This window comes from Hypanus sabinus, chromosome 15, assembly GCF_030144855.1.
Source record: "Hypanus sabinus isolate sHypSab1 chromosome 15, sHypSab1.hap1, whole genome shotgun sequence".
NCBI lineage: Eukaryota > Metazoa > Chordata > Chondrichthyes > Myliobatiformes > Dasyatidae > Hypanus > Hypanus sabinus.
The window spans coordinates 86,629,518-86,642,231 of NC_082720.1; the positions used below are offsets into that span (position 1 = coordinate 86,629,518).

General features: G+C 48.3%; 1 protein-coding gene across 2 annotated transcripts in view; it reads right to left on the reverse strand.

Moving 5' to 3' along the window:
- LOC132405668 (synaptopodin) overlaps positions 1-12,714 on the reverse strand; it is a 137,627-nt gene that overhangs the window by 7,438 nt on the left and 117,475 nt on the right. The window lies entirely within an intron of this gene.

Genomic DNA, 12,714 nt, shown 5'->3' on the forward strand with positions numbered 1-12,714 from the left:
TTATCAGTGAAAGCACGTCCCACCAGGCCCAAGGACAGCTTCTACCCCACTGTTATCAGTGAAAGCACGTCCCACCAGGCCCAAGGACAGCTTCTACCCCACTGTTACCAGTGAAAGCACATCCCACCAGGCCCAAGGACAGCTTCTACCCCACTGTTATCAGCGAAAGCACGTCCCACCAGGCCCAAGGACAGCTTCTACCCCACTGTTATCAGGGAAAGCACGTCCCACCAGGCCCAAGGACAGCTTCTACCCCACTGTTAACAGTGAGAGCACGTCCCACCAGGCCCAAGGACAGCTTCTACCCCACTGTTATCAGTGAAAGCACGTCCCACCAGGCCCAAGGACAGCTTCTACCCACTGTTATCAGTGAAAGCACGTCCCACCAGGCCCAAGGACAGCTTCTACCCACTGTTATCAGTGAAAGCACGTCCCACCAGGCCCAAGGACAGCTTTTACCCCACTGTTATCAGTGAAAGCACGTCCCACCAGGCCCAAGGACAGCTTTTACCCCACTGTTATCAGTGAAAGCACATCCCACCAGGCCCAAGGACAGCTTCTACCCCCACTGTTATCAGTGAAAGCACGTCCCACCAGGCCCAAGGACAGCTTCTACACTGTTATCAGTGAAAGCACATCCCACCAGGCCCAAGGACAGCTTCTACTCCACTGTTATCAGTGAAAGCACGTCCCACCAGGCCCAAGGACAGCTTCTACCCCACTGTTATCAGTGAAAGCACGTCCCACCAGGCCCAAGGACAGCTTCTACCCCACTGTTATGTGAAAGCACGTCCCACCAGGCCCAAGGACAGCTTCTACCCACTGTTATCAGTGAAAGCACGTCCCACCAGGCCCAAGGACAGCTTCTACCCACTGTTATCAGTGAAAGCACGTCCCACCAGGCCCAAGGACAGCTTCTACCCCACTGTTATCAGTGACAGCACGTCCCACCAGGCCCAAGGTCAGCTTCTACCCCACTGTTATCAGTGAAAACACATCCCACCAGGCCCAAGGACAGCTTCTACCCCACTGTTATCAGTGAAAGCACGTCCCACCAGGCCCAAGGACAGTTTCTACCCCACTGTTATCAGTGAAAGCACGTCCCACCAGGCCCAAGGACAGCTTCTACCCCACTGTTATCAGTGAAAGCAGGTCCCACCAGGCCCAAGGACAGCTTCTACCCTGCTGTTACCAGTGAAAGCACGTCCCACCAGGCCCAAGGACAACTTCTACCCCACTGTTATCAGTGAAAGCACGTCCCATCAGGCTCAAGGACAGCTTCTACCCCGCTGTTATCAGTGAAAGCCTGTCCCACCAGGCCCAAGGACAGCTTCTACCCCACTGTTATCAGTGAAAGCACGTCCCACCAGGCCCAAGGACAGCTTCTACCCCACTGTTACCAGTGAAAGCAGGTCCCACCAGGCCCGCTTCTACCCCGCTGTTATCAGTGAAAGCACGTCCCACCAGGCCCAAGGACAGCTTCTACCCCACTGTTAGCAGATATTGAACAGACCTCTTGTACGATAAGATCGACTCTTAGTCTCATAATCTACCTCTTTATGACCTTGCACCTAAAAGTCTGCCTGCACTGCACTTTCTCCGTAACTGTGACACTTTATTCTGCATTCTTTTATTGTTTTCCCTTGTTCTACCTCAATGCACTGTGTAATGATCTGATCTGTGTGGACAGTGTGCAAGACCAGCTTTTCACTCTATCTTAGTACATGTAATGGTGCTAAACCAAGTTAACAAAACTCTTCACAATCAATCATGATGCAAAAGCCTGAAAGCACATGCTACCAGGCTCAAGGACAACCTCTATCCCACTGTCATCAGACTCTTGAATGGACCTCTTGGCTCCACAATTTACCTGATTATGATCTTGCACCCTAGGTTTACCCGAACTGCACTTTTTCGGTAATTTTTACTCTTTAAAGGTGATCTCTATTTGTCACGTGCACATCAAAACACTGAAACATACAGCGAAGTGCATCAGTTGTGCTGAGGATATGCGGTGGGGGGGGGGGGCGGGGCAGGACAGTCCACAAATGTTGCCACACTTCTGACACCAACATAGCATGCCCACATTCTACTCAGCCTAACCATTTGCTTCTGGACTGTGAGAGGAAATCCACACAGTCATAGGGAGAACAGACAAACTCCTGACAGACAGCCACAGGAATTGATCCTCAATCTTACAGCCGTTGCACTGTACAGCGTTACGCCAACTGCTATGTTCCTGCACCATCCTGAACACTTCATTCTGCATCGTTATTGTTCTACCTCAGTATACTGTGTAATGATCCGATCGGAACACTATGCACGAGCAGCTTTCCACGGTATCTTAGACCTCTGTCAGATCTCCACCCAGCCTCACCACTCCAGAGAAACCAAGTTTATCCAACCCCTCACATGCCCTCTAATCCAGGCAACATCCTGGTAAATATCTTCTTCAGCCTCTCCAAGCCTCGACATCCTTCCTATAGTGGGACGGCAGAACTATACACAATCCAGGCAGCATCCTGATAAATGCCTTCTTCAGCCTTTCCAAGCCTTGACATCCTTCCTGTAAATGGGGTGACCAGAATTGCACACAATACTCCATGTGAAAGCCCACCCAAAGTTTGGCCATAACATCACCTCCTGACTCTTATAAGCAATGCCCCCACCTCGCACTAAGGAAGACAAGCATGTCATGTGCTTTCTTTATCACCCTCTCAACTTCTATGGCCACATTCAGCAAGCTGTGGACTTGGACCTCAAGGTCCCTTTGCTATTGAAGTGCAACACCTCACATTAAACTTCAGCTGCCATTTCTCCACCCGTATCTGCCAATTCTCTCCACCTGTGCCCTCGTAATTTTACACTACTCCATTAGGTCTTGCCTCAGCCCTCTCAGTTCCAAATAATCCCAGCCTCTCCAATCTTTCCTCTTTCCAGACTTGATTAGATCCTTGTAAAACTCCTCTGCATCCCCTCTAGTCAACCTCATCTCCTGTAGTGTGGTGACCAGAACTGTGTGCTGAACCAAAGCTGATGTCCAACTAGGGTAACCTTCTTGCTCTGATATTCTCAGCCTTGGATAGTGAAGGGACAACACCCTGTGTGTGTTTTTCAACCACCTTATTGGCGCTCTTCTTGTTACCGCCAAGCAAACACTGGGGCTGAGCCCTGCGAGGAGATATTTAAGCTGGTGACCAAAGGCTTGTTCTGATTTTAACAAGAATTTATAAGTGAGGTAGAGAGGCAGAAAATTTGAGCATAGATCCCTGGAAGCTGAAGACAAGGATCTTCGAGGTTTATCTGGGCAATCCCCTCTTCTCATTATGACCGTCAGGGAGGAGGAACAGGAGTCTGAAGACCCACACTCAGTGGTCCAGGGATAGTCTCTTCCCCTCCGTTATCAGATTTCTGAACTATCCATGAACTTATTTATTTTTGCCTTATTTATTTTGTAATTCATAGTAATTTTATATATCGCTCTGTAGCGCTGCCATGGCGGATTAAGCATAATAAGCCTGAGCTGCTCCCTTTAAAGATCTGTGGATGTACGCTTCAAGATCCTGCACACTAAATTGGGGTTTTGTGTGCCGTTCTGGTCACTTACCAACAGGAAAGATACCAATAAGATTGAAATAGTACAGAGAAAATTGACAAGGATGTTGCCAGCTCTTGAAGACTTGAGTTATAGGGAAAGATCGAGGGCTTTATTCCCTGGGGTGTAGGAGAGTGAGGGGTGATTTAACAGATTTTAGATTTAGCGACTGGTATCAGGCCCTTTGGGTCCAACATAACTGCGCTGCCCAGTTACAGCATTTCTGTTTTTGCACATTTTTAAAATCTATTCAATATACGTAGTTTATTTACTTGTTTATCATTATTTTTTTCTCTCTGCTAGATTATGTACTGCATTGAACTGCTGCTGCCAAATTAACAAATTTCACATCAGATGCCAGTGATAATAAGCCTGATTCCGATTCTGATTCTGATCTTGAGAATGTGGGAAGAAAGCACAGCACCCGGAGGAAACCCATGTGTTAGTGGGGAGAACACACAGTGGCTGGAAGTACAGAAAACTGTGAGGGGTATAGACAGGGTAAGTGTAAGCTGGCCTTTTCAACTGAGCTTGGCTGAGATGATGGTGTACAAGATGATGAGGCATTGATCGTGTGGATAGCCAAAGGCTTTTTCCCAGGGCTGAAATTGCTAACACGAGGGGATAGAGCTTTAAGGTGCTTGGAAGTAGGTACAAGGGGGATGTCAGGGCTAAGTTTTTCACACACAGAGTGGTGGGTGCGTAGAATGCACTGCCATTGATGGTGGTGGAGCCAGATACAACAGGGTCTTTTAAGAGCCTCTTGGACAGGTACATGGAGCTGAGAAAATTAGAGGGCTATGCGGTAGGGTAATTCTAGGCAGTTTCTAGAGTAGGCTACATGGTCAGCACAACATTGTGGGCTGAAAGGCCTGTAAGGTGCTGTAGATTTCTAAGTTTCTATGAGACTGGAACTAGAGCTCATAAGTTAATGGTGAAGGGTGAAATATTTAAGGAGGAGATCTTCACTCAGAGAGTGTTGTGAACGTAGAATGAGCTGCCAACTGAAGGGATGGACGGGGGTTTGATTTCAACTTTTAAGGGAAGTTTGGACAGGTACATGGTTGAGAAAGGTTTGGAGGGTTATAGCCCAAGTGCAGGTCAATTAGACTAGGCAGAATAATAGTCCAGGAAGGACTAAATGGGCTGAAGGGCCTGTTTCTGTGCTGCAGTGTTCTATGACTACTCAACACCCTCCCATTTATTGTACATCCATGTTAAGCCTATTTCACCACCCTACACGGCACTGAATTAAACTTCATTTGCCACCTCTCTGCCCAGCTCATCAGACCATCAATACCCCGCTGAAATCTAAAGCAGGGGTTCCCAACCTTTTGTATCCCACAGACCCTTACCATTAACCAAGGACCCCAGGGTGGGAACCCCTGGTCTAAAGCTATCCCTCACTGTCAACCACACGATCAATTCTTGAATCATCAGCAAACTTCATCACATATACATTTGAAAATAATAACTTAATTATAGAGCATTTTTATACAAATGTTGTAGTTCAAAGTGCTTTGGACACTGGACACAATTTACAATAGGATAAAGTTCAAACTTGAAAATAAAAGACAAAAAGATGTTTGTTAAAAGCAAGATTAAATAAATATGTTTTGAGCTACTGTTTAAAAGTGCCAACCAAGTCTGTATCTCTTATAGTCTTAAGTATTGATTTCCACTGTTTGGGAGTGTGGTTCAAAAAAACCTTACATGCCAATTATCTTTGTTTAAGTTCCAGAGACTGGATCATTAAAATCATTAATGTACCTAGAGCCACTGCCTCACAGCCTGGTTCAATCCTGACCTCTGGTGCTGCCCTCTGTGGAGTTTGCATGCTCTCCCTGTGACTGTGTGAGTTTCCCCAGGTAACCCAAAGCTCACCAGTCAGCAGGTTCTCTGGCCTCTGTAAACTCTCCCCAGATTGACAACGTATTTTCTGTAACAGGGTGACTAAAACTGTACACAATACTCCAAGTGTGACCTTACCAATGATGTATACAACTACAGCACAATGTCCCAACAACTAAATTCAATGTCCTGACTGACGTAGGCCAGCACGTTAAAAGCTTTCTTCACTACCCTGTCTGCTTTGTGGCCGCTCCCAGCAAACTCTGCACTGGTATGGTACTCCCAGGTCCCTCTGTTCTGCACCATACATCAGCACCTGGCTATTCTCTGTATAGGACCCACGCTGATTTGAATGTCCAAGCATCACTCCAATATCACTCCATACATATCTAACTGTATATTTAATCCAGAAAGATGTGAAGTTAGTCACTTTGGAAGGTCAAACTTGAAGGCAGGGTGCAGGGTTAATGGTAGAATTAACCCTGGAGTCCACATCCACTGATACCCAAAGTTGCAGTGCAATTTGACAGGGTGGTTAAGAAGGTGTATGTTGCATTGGCCCCTGTTAGTTAGGGGACTGGGTTCAAGGCCGTGAGGTAATGTTGCAGCTCTATAACACCCTGGTTAGACCACACTGGGAATATTGTGTTCAGTTCTGGTCACCTCATTATAGGAGAGATGAGGAAGCTTAGAGAGGGGGCAGAGGAGATTTACCAGGATGCTGCCTGGATCAGAGAGGGTGCAGAGGAGATTTACCAGGATGCTGCCTGGATTAGAGAGGGTGCAGAGAAGATTTACCAGGATGCTGCCTGGATCAGAGAGGGTGCAGAGGAGATTTACCAGGATGCTGCCTGGATCAGAGAGGGTGCAGAGGAGATTTACCAGGATGCTGCCTGGATCAGAGAGGGTGCAGAGGAGATTCACCAGGATGCTGCCTGGATTATAGAGGGTGCAGAGGAGATTGACCAGGATGTTGCCTGGAATAGAGAGGGTGCAGAGGAGATTGACCAGGATGCTGCCTGGATTAGAGAGGGTGCAGAGGAGATTTACCAGGATGCTGCCTGGATTAGAGAGGGTGCAGAGGAGATTTACCAGGATGCTGCCTGGATCAGAGACGGTGCAGAGGAGATTTACCAGGATGCTGCCTGGATTAGAGAGGGTGCAGAGGAGATTTACCAGGATGCTGCCTGGATCAGAGAGGGTGCAGAGGAGATTTACCAGGATGCTGCCTGGATTAGAGAGGGTGCAGAGGAGATTTACCAGGATGCTGCCTGGATCAGAGAGGGTGCAGAGGAGATTGACCAGGATGCTGCCTGGATCAGAGAGGGTGCAGAGGAGATTTACCAGGATGCTGCCTGGATTAGAGAGGGTGCAGAGAAGATTTACCAGGATGCTGCCTGGATCAGAGAGGGTGCAGAGGAGATTTACCAGGATGCTGCCTGGATCAGAGAGGGTGCAGAGGAGATTTACCAGGATGCTGCCTGGATCAGAGACGGTGCAGAGGAGATTTAGCAGGATGCTGCCTGGATTAGAGAGGGGGCAGAGGAGATTTACCAGGATGCTGCCTGGATCAGAGAGGGTGCAGAGGAGATTCACCAGGATGCTGCCTGGATTATAGAGGGTGCAGAGGAGATTGACCAGGATGCTGCCTGGAATAGAGAGGGTGCAGAGGAGATTGACCAGGATGCTGCCTGGATTAGAGAGGGTGCAGAGGAGATTTACCAGGATGCTGCCTGGATTAGAGAGGGTGCAGAGGAGATTTACCAGGATGCTGCCTGGATCAGAGACGGTGCAGAGGAGATTTACCAGGATGCTGCCTGGATTAGAGAGGGTGCAGAGGAGATTTACCAGGATGCTGCCTGGATCAGAGAGGGTGCAGAGGAGATTTACCAGGATGCTGCCTGGATTAGAGAGGGTGCAGAGGAGATTTACCAGGATGCTGCCTGGATCAGAGAGGGTGCAGAGGAGATTTACCAGGATGCTGCCTGGATCAGAGAGGGTGCAGAGGAGATTTACCAGGATGCTGCCTGGATTAGAGAGGGTGCAGAGGAGATTCACCAGGATGCTGCCTGGATTATAGAGGGTGCAGAGGAGATTGACCAGGATGCTGCCTGGATCAGAGAGGGTGCAGAGGAGATTTACCAGGATGCTGCCTGGATCAGAGACGGTGCAGAGGAGATTTATCAGGATGCTGCCTGGATTAGAGAGGGGGCAGAGGAGATTTACCAGGATGCTGCCTGGATCAGAGAGGGTGCAGAGGAGATTCACCAGGATGCTGCCTGGATTATAGAGGGTGCAGAGGAGATTGACCAGGATGCTGCCTGGAATAGAGAGGGTGCAGAGGAGATTGACCAGGATGCTGCCTGGATTAGAGAGGGTGCAGAGGAGATTTACCAGGATGCTGCCTGGATTAGAGAGGGTGCAGAGGAGATTTACCAGGATGCTGCCTGGATCAGAGACGGTGCAGAGGAGATTTACCAGGATGCTGCCTGGATTAGAGAGGGTGCAGAGGAGATTTACCAAGATGCTGCCTGGATCAGAGAGGGTGCAGAGGAGATTTACCAGGATGCTGCCTGGATTAGAGAGGGTGCAGAGGAGATTTACCAGGATGCTGCCTGGATCAGAGAGGGTGCAGAGGAGATTTACCAGGATGCTGCCTGGATCAGAGAGGGTGCAGAGGAGATTTACCAGGATGCTGCCTGGATCAGAGAGGGTGCAGAGGAGATTTACCAGGATGCTGCCTGGATTAGAGAGGGTGCAGAGGAGATTCACCAGGATGCTGCCTGGATTATAGAGGGTGCAGAGGAGATTGACCAGGATGCTGCCTGGAATAGAGAGGGTGCAGAGGAGATTGACCAGGATGCTGCCTGGATTAGAGAGGGTGCAGAGGAGATTTACCAGGATGCTGCCTGGATTAGAGAGGGTGCAGAGGAGATTTACCAGGATGCTGCCTGGATCAGAGACGGTGCAGAGGAGATTTACCAGGATGCTGCCTGGATTAGAGAGGGTGCAGAGGAGATTTACCAAGATGCTGCCTGGATCAGAGAGGGTGCAGAGGAGATTTACCAGGATGCTGCCTGGATTAGAGAGGGTGCAGAGGAGATTTACCAGGATGCTGCCTGGATCAGAGAGGGTGCAGAGGAGATTTACCAGGATGCTGCCTGGATCAGAGAGGGTGCAGAGGAGATTTACCAGGATGCTGCCTGGATCAGAGAGGGTGCAGAGGAGATTTACCAGGATGCTGCCTGGATTAGAGAGGGTGCAGAGGAGATTCACCAGGATGCTGCCTGGATTATAGAGGGTGCAGAGGAGATTGACCAGGATGCTGCCTGGAATAGAGAGGGCGCAGAGGAGATTCACCAGGATGCTGCCTGGATTAGAGAGGGTGCAGAGGAGATTGACCAGGATGCTGCCTGGATTAGAGAGGGTGCAGAGGAGATTTACCTGGATGCTGCCTGGATTAGAGAGGGTGCAGAGGAGATTCACCAGGATGCTGTCTGGATTAGAGAGGGTGCAGAGGAGATTTACCAGGATGCTGCCTGGATTAGAGAGGGTGCAGAGGAGATTCACCAGGATGCTGCCTGGATTAGAGAGGGTGCAGAGAAGATTTACCAGGATGCTGCCTGGATTAGAGAGGGTGCAGAGGAGATTTACCAGGATGCTGCCTGGATCAGAGAGGGTGCAGAGGAGATTTACCAGGATGCTGCCTGGATTAGAGAGGGTGCAGAGGAGATTTACCAGGATGCTGCCTGGATCAGAGAGGGTGCAGAGGAGATTTACCAGGATGCTGCCTGGATCAGAGAGGGTGCAGAGGAGATTTACCAGGATGCTGCCTGGATCAGAGAGGGTGCAGAAGAGATTTACCAGGATGCTGCCTGGATTAGAGAGGGTGCAGAGGTGATTCACCAGGATGCTGCCTGGATTAGAGAGGGTGCAGAGGAGATTCACCAGGATGCTGCCTGGATTATAGAGGGTGCAGAGGAGATTGACCAGGATGCTGCCTGGAATAGAGAGGGCGCAGAGGAGATTCACCAGGATGCTGCCTGGATTAGAGAGGGTGCAGAGGTGATTCACCAGGATGCTGCCTGGATTAGAGAGGGGGCAGAGGAGGTTCACCAGGATGCTGCCTGGATTATAGAGGGTGCAGAGGAGATTGACCAGGATGCTGCCTGGAATAGAGAGGGTGCAGAGGAGATTTACCAGGATTCTGTCTGGATAAGAGAGGGTGCAGAGGAGATTGACCAGGATGCTGCCTGGATTAGAGAGGGTGCAGAGGAGATTTACCTGGATGCTGCCTGGATTAGAGAGGGTGCAGAGGAGATTCACCAGGATGCTGCCTGGATTAGAGAGGGTGCAGAGGAGATTTACCAGGATGCTGGCTAGATTAGAGAGGGTGCAGAGGAGATTCACCAGGATGCTGCCTGGATAAGAGAGGGTGCAGAGGAGATTCACCAGGATGCTGCCTGGATTAGAGAGGGTGCAGAGGAGATTTACCAGGGTGCTGCCTGGATTAGAGAGGGTGCAGAGGAGATTCACCAGGATGCTGCCTGGATTAGAGAGGGTGCAGAGGAGATTTACCAGGATGCTGCCTGGATTAGAGAGCATGTCGTATGAGAAAAGATTGAGTGAACTCAGGCTTTCCTCTTTGGAGTGAGGAGGATGAAAGTTGACAAATGTGTACAAGATGAAAAGAGGTATAGATCGAGTGGCTAGCCAAAGACCTTTTCCCATGGCCGAAATGGCTAATATACATAAATGGCAAAATTTTAAGGGGATTGGAGGAAAGTATAGGGGGAATGTCAGAGATATATTTTTTTAAAACACAGAGAGTGGTGTGTGTGTGGAACACCCTGCCAGGGGTGATGGTAGAGGCAGATACGTTCCAGATATTTAAGACACTCTTAGATAGGCACATGGGTGATAGAAAAATGGAGAGCTATGTTGGAGGGAAGGGTTAGATTTTTCTTGGAGTAGGTTAAAAGGTCAGCACTACGTTGTGGGCTGAAGGGCTGCCGTGTTCTGTGTTCTATGAATTGTTGTTGTTGTTGTTCCAGTCCACACTTGTGGCACGTCAGGTGGCAATCTTGCCGTTTCAGTAGTACTTTCGTCTGTTTTTTTATGAGGCCGAGTTGCTACCTCGACACTCAACCTAGCACAGATAGAAAGCTGTAAGGAGCCAGCCGGATTCGAACCCGAGACCACTTGCCTTGCAGTCCAGTGCAAATGTCATTACACCATCTGCTGAATGTTCTATGAACGTGGAGATTACAATTGGTCAGTCAGGATGTTCTGACAAGCTTTCCAGAGCCAATGATTAACTTTGGCTCTTCTTTCAAGGATTTGTAAATAAGTGCACGAACTGCCACCCAACTCCACTTTCTTGCTTGGTCTAATATCCTTGATATCTTACAGTCTCAGCCCTTAATGGGTTTAGCTGTGAATGCACCCATTGTTCAGTGTGTGAGAGGATACTGAAGGTCTCACCACTCAGTCTAAAATGGACAAATGGATAGGTTTCTTCTTGCTGTTGCCATTGGGAAGAAGATACAGGAAGTTCAGGACCCACACCACCAGGTTCAGCAACAGTCGTTACCCCTCAACCATCAGGCTCTTGAACCAGAGAGATAACTTCACTCAGCCCATCACTGAACTGTTCCCACAACCCATGCACTCAATTTCAAGGACTCTTCATCTCATGTTCTCGATTAGTTACTAGTTATTAGCTATTAGTTATTATTATTTTTTGTATTTGCACAATTTGTTGTCCTTTGCACATTGATTGTTTGTCCTGGTGGATGCAGTCTTTCACTGATTCTATTGTGGTTCTTAAATTTACGCCTGCAAAACAAACATATCTTAAGGTTGTATATGGTGACATCTATGTAAGACCATAAGACCACAAGATATAGAAGAATTAGGCCATTTAGCCCATCGAATCTGCTCTGCCACTTCATCATGGTTAATCCAATTTTCCTCTCAACCCCAATTTCCTGCCTTCTCCGCTTATCCCTTCATGCCCTGTCCAATCAATAATCTAGCAACCTCTGCTTTAAATACACATAAAGACTTGGCCTCCACAGCTACCTATGGCAAAGAATTCCACAGATTCACCACACTGTGGCTGAAGAAATTCCTCCTCATCTCTGTTCTAAAAGGATGCCCCTCTATTCTGAGGCTGTGTCCTCTGGTCTTAGACTCTCCCACCACAGGAGACAATCTCTCCACATCCACTCTATCAGGGCATTTCACCATTCAAAAGATTCAATGAGGTCACTCCTCATTCTTCTGAACTCTAGTGAATACAGGTCCAGAGTCATCAAGCGCTCGCATATGACAAACTGTTCAAAAGTGGAATCATTTTTGTGAACTGTCCCCAGTTTCAGCAAATCCTTTCTAAGATATGGGGCCCAAGCCTGCTCACAATACTCCAGGTGAGGCCTCACCATCATCCAAATCATGGACATATAATGTAAAAAGAATCAGTCCCAACGCAGACCCCTGCGCAACACCCCGTCACTGGCAGACAACCAGAAAAGGCTCCCTTTATTCCCAATCTTTGCCACCTGCCTATCAGCCACTGCTTTATCCATGCCAGGATCTTTCCTGCTCTTAGCTTGTTAAGCAGCCTCATGTGTGGCACCTTGTCAAAGGTCTGATTCTTCTTTGTCTATCCTGCTTGTTATTTCTTTAAAGAATTCCAACAGATTTGTCAGGCAAGATTTTCCCTTGAGGAAGACAAGCTGACTATGGCCTGTTTTATCATGTGCCTCCAAGTCCCTGAGAGTTCATCCTTAATAATCGACTCCAACATCTTCTCAACCACTGAGGTCAGACTAACTAGCCTATAGTTTCCTTTCTTCAGCCTTTCTCCCTTCTTGAAGAGTTGAGTGACATTTGCAATTTTCCAGTCTTCTAGAACCATTCCAGAATCTAGTGATTCTTGAAAGATCATTATTAATGCCGCCACAATCCCTTCAGCCACCTTTTTCAGAAATCTGGAGTGTAAACCACCTGGTCCAGGTGACTTATTTACCTTCAGACCTTTCAGTTTTCCCGGAACCTTCTGTCTAATTATGGTAACTTCACACACTTCACGCCCCGACACGTGGAACATCCACCAGACTGCTAGTGTCTTCCACAGTGAAGACTGATGTAAAATACTTATTCAGTTTGTCCACCATTTCCTCGTTCCCCCATTACTACCTCTTCAGCATCACTTTCCAGTGGTCTGATGTCCACTCTCACCTTTCTTTTGCACGTTATGTATC